General features: G+C 34.1%; 1 long non-coding RNA gene across 1 annotated transcript; it reads right to left on the bottom strand.

The window, feature by feature from the left end:
• Nucleotides 1-7,472: 7,472 nt before the first annotated feature.
• Nucleotides 7,473-9,432, bottom strand: LOC137435758 (uncharacterized). Its single transcript, XR_013624787.1, has 4 exons — nucleotides 9,277-9,432; nucleotides 9,061-9,189; nucleotides 8,506-8,629; nucleotides 7,473-8,354 (listed from the first exon to the last, which is right to left on the bottom strand). It is a non-coding gene; the product is annotated as an uncharacterized LOC137435758 (long non-coding RNA).
• Between the last annotated feature and the right edge of the window lie 1,164 nt (nucleotides 9,433-10,596).

The following is a 10,596-nucleotide window of genomic DNA, read 5'->3' as shown; positions in this document are numbered from 1 at the left end:
GTTCTAATTTTTTAGATTATGATAATTTAATAATTTTTACAAAGTCAAGTTTTCAACCCGAGTATCAACTACTCTCACAGGGTTTTAATGCAGGTCTTAAAAAGGAAGACATTATCGGTTTATTTAAACTTCAAAACAAACTGAATGATTATAATATTGAAGATATAATACAATTATTTTGTGATACACAGAAATCAAAATCGAAACCCATAACTTGTATTCTCAGTGATAATACGGATGATATACCTTCACCTCAAGATTTAGATAAATCAAAAAAGAACCTCGTCATCTTTGATGATTGTGTTAATGAGAGAAACCAAACAGTAATGGATAGCTACTATACAAGAGGGAGACATTCTTCTTGTAATTGTATATATCTTAGTCAATCATATTTTCAACTCCCTCGACGCTCAATAAGAAACAATGCCAATACTTTTATTTTATTTAAGTTAAATTCAATAGATGTAAATAATTTTTGGAGAGATAATTGCTCTACGTTATGTAGTAAAAAAGAATTTGAAAATTATATGAAACACACGATTGGAAAATATAAATATATTGTTGTGAAACAAGATGAGATACTAAATGATATTTTTCAATAAATAAATACAGAAAATGAATACCGAAGAAAGAGAAAGAAAGTTTAAGGAACATCAACAATTAGTTTCAAAAGTTGTTAAACAACAGGAAGAGATAAAGAAGAAACGGAGACAGAAACTAACTGGTGAAGAAGCCTTTGAAAGAAAACAAGAGAAATTCTTTAAACCACTTTTGAAAACTCAACACTCACCTACAGTTCCCACGGTAGAATTTACTCCGAAAAAACTTCAAATGCTCAAAGATTTTAGTCAGATAACAAAACAAGAACTTGGTGAATTAGAATATGATGACGAGGGATTATTTCGGAAACTTGAGGAGGTAAATCAACCCCCTAATTATGTTGTGGAAGCTCTTCAAAACAATGAATATTCGGCGGGTTCAAAAACCAGAGCAGGTCTCATTCCAACAGAAGAACCAGCAGTGTTTCATCTTGTGGAAGAAAAGGTATTGATATTTAATGATGAATTGATGTTCTTGAGTTCTACTCAACCAAATGTTAAATTAACTCCAAGATTAATGTTTCTTCTAACAAACCCCGGATTCAGCGGTTCAAAATATTTTGAGGAACCACTTGATATGGAAAGAGAGGAAGATAGGGTATATATTGAGTTGTTAAATGCACTTGATTATGGAGTTTCTGTTGCTGGTAAAAGTAAGAAGAATGAGAAGGAGAAACATATTATTGATGCTTTAAGTAAGCTTGGTTCGGGTGTTAGTTTTCTTCCAAATGACCCATCACAATTAGTTAATAGGCTATTATTGTTGTTAGGTAGTAAGAAGGCTGGAAACAACAATTGTTTTAATGAATCCTCAGCCATTTTAGATCAGTTGATGAATATGAAAATAATTAATAAATGTCAATACAAAGATATTTTATTAGATATTAAATAAGATGAGAAGCACAATTCTTAGTTTTAATTTCACAACGAGCGATTACACAGCTTCATTCCCTTACCCACTACAACTTGACCCCCTTACCTCATATGAGGCATCTTTATTGTCAATGGAAACTTATAATACCTTGTTTAATATCACAGAGAAAAACAACAAGTTTAGTTATAATCCAGGAAGTGGATATAAAACTATAACCGTTTCACCTGGAGCTTACGAGATTTCTCAAATATCTTCAGAAGTCTCTCGCCTTATGAAAGAAAAAGGTGATGAACCAAAAAATATTGTAATAGATATTCAAAAACACACTTCAAAATCAACTATTAAACTTAAAAATAATTATAAAGTTGATTTCACGATTGAAAATTCGTTTAGAGAGCTATTGGGTTTCTCTTCAAAAAAGATTGAAAATAACGGGACGTTTTACAGTGATAATGTTATCCAAATATCCTCCGGTATAAATTCAGTATTAATTCATTGTGATTTGATTGATGGTGCTTATAACGATGGAATAAGAACAAATACAATATTTTCATTCAGTGCATACTCAACCCCGATTGGTTATAAATTTAATATGGAACCAAAAAATCTTGTCTATTTACCTGTGTCAGGAAAAACCATATACAGAGTAAATTTTAGGATAACCGACCAAGATAATCGTATGATATCCTTTAATGATGAAATTATATCCATCAGAATTCACCTACGTGAAGTTTTTCAATAAATAAATAATGGTTATTGTGAGAAAACACGAGTTGGGAAAATATAAAATAATTACAGGGGAGGGCATGTTCCTTTCACCAGACTATACAAGGTATGTGGGTAGAGGATACTATAAACCTAAGAGACAACGAGGTGTAGGTCATCAATTTCGAAATAAAGGAGATGGGATAATTGATACTCTAATGGGTATTGGTTCAACCATCCTTAAACATAAAGACCTAATTGGTTCAACTGCTTCTGCCGTGGGCTCCGTTGCGGGTGCTATAAAGAGTATAAAAGATGCTCAAAAGGAGTCTCATAAATTACAAGCAATCAAAGAAATAAAAAAAGGTAAAACTCAACTATCTTCACAAGAACGACAAAAAATCATTAAAATACTTGGGTCAGGGTTTCAACAATTTTAATGCTATATAAATACAAGTATGGAAGCGATTGATAGTATCTATGATTTGGATGATACGATTATCATTTCAAACTCCACTAAAAAGGAAGACTATTTTAAGGTAAATGCTATAACAGGAACAGACTGGAATTCAAACGGAACAAAAAGTTTTGAAATAAATAATCAACAAACTTACTTGAATATAGCTGATAGTTTCTTGCTGTGTAAATTTAAATTCACTAAGGCTGCGAATAATACTAATGCTACACTCGTAAATGATTTCTTCTGGAAAATGTTTGACAGTGTCCGCCTGTATATTGGAACACAAGAGGTTGAAGCGGTTGATTATGTCTCTGCTACATCTGAAATGATGAAATTTACACTATATTCGTTTAGTGATAGAATGGGTAAGGGAGCTGTTGAAGGTTTTATTCCTGATATGTCAACGGGTACAAACGCAGACCCTGGTTATAGTCAAAGGAAGTCAATGTATAATGATGAAACAAAAGCAGTGAATAGTTTTACCGTAGCAGTACCTCTTAAAGGTATATTTGGATTTTGCGATTATGATAAAGTTTTGTATGGTCTTAAAATTAGATTTCAACTACAAAGGAATGATAATGTAAATAGGTTGCTTTTTGGGGATGAAAATGCTTTTGGAGACAACAATAAATTTGTTATTAATGATTTGTGTTGGTATATCAGTGAATATACTCCTAATCTTAAAACGGAAGAGATGTTAAATAGAAGACTTAACTCAAAGAAACCGCTAAATGTATCATACCTTAAAAGAAGATGTCAACACGTTAAACTGGAACACACTACCTACACTTGGAATTTGGGTGTTCTTCAAGGAAAGCCACGATACCTCTGGCTCATTTTTAAAAAACCAGATGGAGAGGACGGTACTAATAAGAATAATGCGCTGAGTGATAATGCTAAGGTGAAACAACTTCGGGTTTCTCTTGATGGCACATTTTATCCGCGAGATAGATTGGAAATTGATTGGGAAAAAAATGATTATGCGGAAGCCTACAAGTCCTACCAAAAAGTGTGTGAAAGTAATGGTAATAATGATCCTATTTTGGATATGGTTGCATTTAAAGGTTTATATACAATCTACGCAATTGACCTGAGTTCTCAAAAGGAAACTATAAAGTCTAATCGAGTGGATACTTCTCTATACATTGAAAGAGGGGAGAGTGAAGAGGTTAATGCATATTGTTTGCTTTTGGAGGAAACAGAATTACAGATTAATACAGATAATGGTGTTATGATTAATATCACATAGGTTTTTTCTCATAAATAAATGGTTGGGGTATATGTTAATCAAATCAATCTTAATAAATTAACATCTTGTATTCAAAATCAAAAGCCTTGTATTATTAATGTTAATACAATTCAAAGAAAAGGAGCTGTAAGAATTGATGTTTTACTCACACACACACAAGTAAAAACACTAAATGATGTTGGATCACTTAAAATTAAAATGACGAAACCTATGTTAAAGAAATATTCAATAGACGAGTCAAGAGGAGGATTTCTCCCGTTTCTAATTCCTTTATTTGCTGGTTTAAGTGCGGCGGGAGCATTGACTGGTGGTATTTCAGCAGCGGTAAAAACTGCTAACGAAAGGAAGGCACAACTAAAAGCTCAAAAAGAATTGGAAAGACATAACAAGGAGTTGGAGAAACAAATTAGTGGAAGTGGTGTAATTGTAGATTTTGCTCAAAAACTTGAAAGTCTACCTGATAAAGCTAGATTGTTGGTTGGAGATATGCTTTCCTCTATCGCTCAAGCGGGTGTTAAACTAACTAAACGGGGTAATGGATTGTATCTTTCTCATAAATAAATGGATAAATGGTTTAAACAATTTGGAAAGAATACAACGTCAAATATAGAACTAGCTAAGTATTGTAAAACACTAAAAATTGATAATGTGGTTATTTGTATGAGAGATGAATTAACACATATAAATAAGAATACAAAGAATATTATTATGAATTTAGACACACAGAATGGTTCTCATTGGGTTTGTATTCATAATAGTCAGGATAAATATTATTTTGATAGTTATGGTATGCCACCACCTGTTGAAGTAATACAATTCTTACAGAACGGTGTTTATCAAACATTCCAAGTTCAAGAAATTAATTCTAAATGTTGTGGCCAATTATGTTTATATGTATTATTTCAACTCAACAATAATGAAAATTTTTATGATATCATTTTTTATCTAATATAAATGACCTATGTTGGAAAAGATGGTTCTATCTTTGGAAAATCCTCTCAGGATATTGATTTATCAAATTATTATACAAAGGCACAGGCTGAACGACAAAAATATAGTGTAAGTAAAAATATTAATATGAAGAATACATATAAATTAATCAATTATCCAAACCCTACAGATGCGAATGACTTGATTAGATTCAGTGATTTATCACAATATATATCTTTAAAGAAAACAGCACGTTTTGTGAAACAAGTAAAATTTACAACCACAACACCTGGTTATACTGACCATACACCTTTCCTCATTGAATTTAACTACCTGCTTACAATTAAATTTTATAAAGAAGGACATTTAGTTAATATGCGAATTAATAAATGGGGGTATGATATGCCTGATTTAGGGTATAATTGGTCTTTTTCAATAAACATAGAAGACCTACATGATTTAAATCAGTCTCGTAAAGAAGAATATTATCCACTTGGTGAAGATAAGGATTTATGTGGAAGTACAATTAGTAAACAACAAATACGTGATTTTAAGAAAATAAAAATATATGATAGTATAGCGATGGTTCGCATGACAAAGAAGGAAGGTAATGAGATAAGGATAGAAAGCCGAGGAATACAAACCGATTTGGTAGTGGGAAGATGGGGTGGTATTACCTGTCATAATATTAATCTCACATATATTTCTGATACATAAATGGCAGGAAGAAGACTACAAGATAATTATAATTTTTGTATTCAAGGATACCTACAAGAAAAGGGTGCTCGGTATTACATACCTTATGATTTGGAGCATATACATGGGAATTTTGTCATAAAAAACTGGCCTTATACTGATATTGTTAAACCCACAAATAGAGACTTGTTTAAAATATTAAATAAAAATGAACTTCTCAAAGTTATGAAATATAAAACTCTTTTAGAAATCGTCAACAAATCTTATTGGTATCCTATTATGAGAAAAATAATTATAGATACAAGAATATCTCAAAATCCAGATGAGTATATGTATAATATTCTTTGGGGTTCAAACTCAAGGGTAGCAAGGGATGAGGAAGGAGTTGAAGAAGAGAAGGAGGAAAGAGAGAAAAAGGAGAAGGAGGAAAGGGAGAGGGAGGAGAAGGAGGAGAGGGAGAAAAAGGAGGAGAAGGAGGAGAGGGAGAAAAAGGAGAAGGAGGAAAGGGAGAAAAGGGAGAAGGAGGAAAGGGAGAAAAGGGAGAAAAAGGAGAAGGAGGAGAGGGAGAAAATGGAGGAGGAGGAGAGGGAGCAAAGAGAGAGGGAGGAAAAATATAAAAAGATGGAAATCACTGAGATTCATAAAAGATTGAGTGTATTAAAGCAAATAAATCAATCTCAACGCACCGAAGAGGAAATTAAAGAATTAACAACTCTTACGAAGATAATGGTTTCAAAAATAAGAACGTCAATGTCTTCAATTTCAGAGATTTAAACGAGAAAGTGGTGAAGAAGAAGAAGAAGAAGAAGGAAAAGATTATGTGATTGATGATGTTGGTGTCATTGACTTTAGTTAGTTTTTATTTGTAAATAAATGGAGGAGAGAGTGAAGGCATTCCTTAGGATTCTTTATGTTTTAAAAATAAAGATTGAAATGTATATGTTGAAAACCAAAAAGGTTTTGATACTCTGTCGGAATTTTTCTGATAAATAAATATGAGTTATTGTCTCAAATGTAAAAAGAAAACTAAATCTAAAAATATCTCTTATGTTAAAGCTAAAAATAATAGAGTTTATCAAAAAGGAATATGTCAAGTATGTGGCTCTAAAAAGTGCCAATTCATCTCTCCTAAAAGAGGAGGAGACATACAAAAGTTTCTGTCAGGAAGTAAATTTACAACAACTGGAATTCCAGGGGAATTACACCTTCCAGGGTATTCTTTCTGTGGTCCAGGAACAAACTTGGATAAAAGATTAGATGAGGCTGACAATCCTAAACCTTGGTCTAAACCTACAAATAGGGTTGACGAAGTGTGTATGAAGCATGATATTGCTTATGGGAAAACCACTACGTTGACTGAAAAACATAAAGCCGACAGCGAAATGTTGTATAATTTGTCTTTGATACAAAATCCAACGTTGAGAGAGAAAGTTGATAGGTTTATTGTGAGAAATTTGATAAATGCTAAATTGAAACTTGGTCTTGGTTATTCCTCAAAAAACTATTAGGCTCTAATGATGCCATCAAGACTGAGGAGCTTTTGGCTGAAGAATTACACAAACCTATAATCACAAAGTTTAAAAGAAGGAAGGTTTATTCTAAATACACTGACCACATATGGTCCGCTGATTTAATTGAATTGAATAATGACAGGGGATACAGGTATGCTTTAACCGTTATTGATTTGAGGAGTAGATTTGCCTGGGTTGTCCCTTTAAAAAATAAAAGGGGTGATACTTTAATGTTAGCCTTTAAGCTAATATTTGATCGGGATAAAAGGAAACCAAAGAAGTTATGGACTGATGAGGGAACAGAGTTCTATAACAAAATATTCATGAAATTTCTTAAGGGGAAGGGTATTAAATTATACAGCACCTTTAATGAAGGAAAGGCAGTTGTTATTGAGCGTTTTAATCGTACTTTGAAAGAGAAATTATATAAAAAATTCACACAACTCGGTTCTCAAAAATGGGTGTATTTAATTCAGGATATTGTAGATGATTACAACAATACAGTTCATTCATCAACAAAATCAAAACCATCAGAAACATTTACAAAATTAGAATATGAAAAGGAGATTAATTTGAGAAAGCCCAAGTTCAAAGTTGGTGATATTGTAAGGATATACAAATGGAAAAGCCATTTTGAGAAAGGTTATACACAAAAATGGACTAATGAATTATTTATAATCGTTGATGTAATGGATACAGTCCCTTGGACCTACAAATTAAATGATATAAATCGAGAAGAAATCTTGGGTTCATTTTACTCGCAAGAATTACAAAAAACAAAGCTAATAATTCATTAAACAACATTTCTATTCACCCCACCCAGATTAGCTAATTTAATTAGTGGTAATAAAAAAAAATTTAAATAAATTAAAATCATAAGCCACACCCACACAGACCACGCCCACACAGACCCCGCCCACACAGACCCCGCCCACACAGACCCCGCCCACACAGACCCCGCCCACACAGACCACACCCATCATCCCCCACCCCCAGTGCGTCCCCCCACCCTTGATCCCCCCTCATCCCACCCCCACCTTCCCCACACACACAAGGGGAGGGGAGGGGTGGGATGGGGGAAATCAAGGGTGGGGGAACGCACCCCCTTCCTTCTAACCTTTATTCTTTTCTTGTAATTAATAATTAAATAATTCTGGACAAAGCATATATATATAAATAATATTTTAAACAAAAGCTTCATATTACAAAAACATTTTCCTTGAGGTATTATACATTCAACTTCTTCCCAGCACAAATCATCAATCTCTTCCCAACATAAGACAAAGGTAGTTTCAACAGCAGCAGATATCTTCAGGTTTGGAATCTCTTTCTGTCAAAGGCAAGAGGACAAGAGGGGAGAGAAAATATTACACACACACACACACACATACACACATACACACATACACACACACACACACACATACACACACACACACACACACACACACACAAGGATATGAGGATATTGGGATACATACCTCTAAAAAATCGAGCTTTGTGTTCAAGTGGTCGAGTTGAAAATTTAGGGTACCACATGTTGACGGGAAATAACCACTCTTTGGAAAATCAAAATCGTCCCACTCCAAGCTTTGGTCTTCAAGGCTGCAAACAAAATAAGGAGAAATTACTATGTTGAAGTAAGCTTGACAAAACATCACACACACGCACACACACATACACACACATACACACACATACACATTCACACATACACATACACACACACATTCACAGATACATACACACACACACATACACACACGAACGCACACACAAACACATACACACATTCACAGATACATACACACACACACATACACACACACACACACACACACACACACACACATTCATAGATACATACACACAAGAACACACACATACACATACACACACACATTCACAGATACATACACACACACATACACACACGAACACACACAAACACATACACACACGAACACACACACACACACACACACACACTAAGGCAGCGTCGTTTAACACAAATGTATTAATATTTAGTATCTTACCTTGCATATGAATCTTCCAAGAATGGTGAAACAGGCAGGTTGTTCAAGTTCATTTCGTTTTGCAACTCTTGAGATTCTGCAGTATTTTCATTCCAACCAGTTTGAAGTTCTGCCAGGATATTCGCATTGCTGTAAAGATAAAGGAATATTAAGTCATTTGTTGTATAATTAATCCCATACAAAGCTTTAAACACTTTAATTTTAAATGAAACTTACCTTGGTGAGTATTCTTCTTCTTTATCAGAGTAAAGGATGGAGTAGTAAGACATGTCGATCCCCAATGATCAAAATTGAATTGAACACGTTCTTTTATAATGAACAAAATGTATTTTCTTGAAATGACGACATGCAGTCATTTCGGGGAAGCCCTGAGCGTGTGTGAATAACAGGAAATAAGACAATGAAATCTTTCTGGGAAGTTATCCAAGTCATTGAAACAACGTCATTTCTCAAAAGCGAAGAATTAATAAAAAAAGGTTTGAGTATGGTGATGGAAGTTGGAGGAGAATTAAATTATTTCCCACGCATAAACAAATATTTGTAGGGTCGTTGTTTGAGTGGGCCATATTCACCAGATGATATTAAGAGTAAAAGGTTAAAAGGTCCATGAGGTCAGAAGGATCACAGGTGTTTAAGTGGTCTAATGAATAAGGATAACATGTCAAAAGGTTAGAAGGTTCGTAAAGAACAGGGTGAGAGAAATATAGGTGTTTAGGGGCAATGAGGGAGGGAAAGAATTAATATGGAAGTGAATGGGTCAAAGATTAATCTGCCAGATGATATGTAGAAGAAGGATGATAGGTCTATAAGAGAAAACAAATATTTGTAGTGTTTGAGTGGTCTAATGAACAACATTAAGGATAGGTACTACAGACAAAAGGTTCATAAAGATGAGGGTGGGAGAAATAGAGGTGTTTATGATTTTTGAAAAAGACAAGGGGGTAAATGACATTAGATAGGGATTTCCCATGTTAAACGGAGGTGTCCCAGAAGCAACATTATTACACTACTTACCTGGCATAAAACTATGCGCTCTATACCCCTTACATATCTACCTGCCACAAAACGAAGAGCTTTATACCCCTTACATATCTACCTGCCACAAAACTATGCGCTCTATACCCCTTACATATCTACCTGCCACAAAACTATGAGCTCTATACCCCTTACATATCTACCTGGCACAAAACTATGCGCTCTATACCCCTTACATATCTACCTGGCACAAAACTATGAGCTTTATACCCCTTACATATCTACCTGCCACAAAACTATGCGCTCTATACCCCTTACATATCTACCTGCCACAAAACTATGAGCTCTATACCCCTTACATATCTACCTGCCACAAAACTATGAGCTCTATACCCCTTACATATCTACCTGCCACAAAACTATGAGCTCTATACCCTTTACATATCTACCTGCCACAAAACTATGAGCTCTATACCCCTTACATATCTACCTGGCACAAAACTATGAGCTTTATACCCCTTACATATCTACCTGCCACAAAACTATGAGCTCTATACCCCT

The sequence above is a fragment of the Myxine glutinosa genome, chromosome 10, assembly GCF_964187855.1.
Source record: "Myxine glutinosa chromosome 10, kmMyxGlut1.1, whole genome shotgun sequence".
Taxonomy (NCBI): domain Eukaryota; kingdom Metazoa; phylum Chordata; class Myxini; order Myxiniformes; family Myxinidae; genus Myxine; species Myxine glutinosa.
Note: the sequence above shows the minus strand (reverse complement) of the source record. Positions and strands in the feature narration are given on the sequence as shown.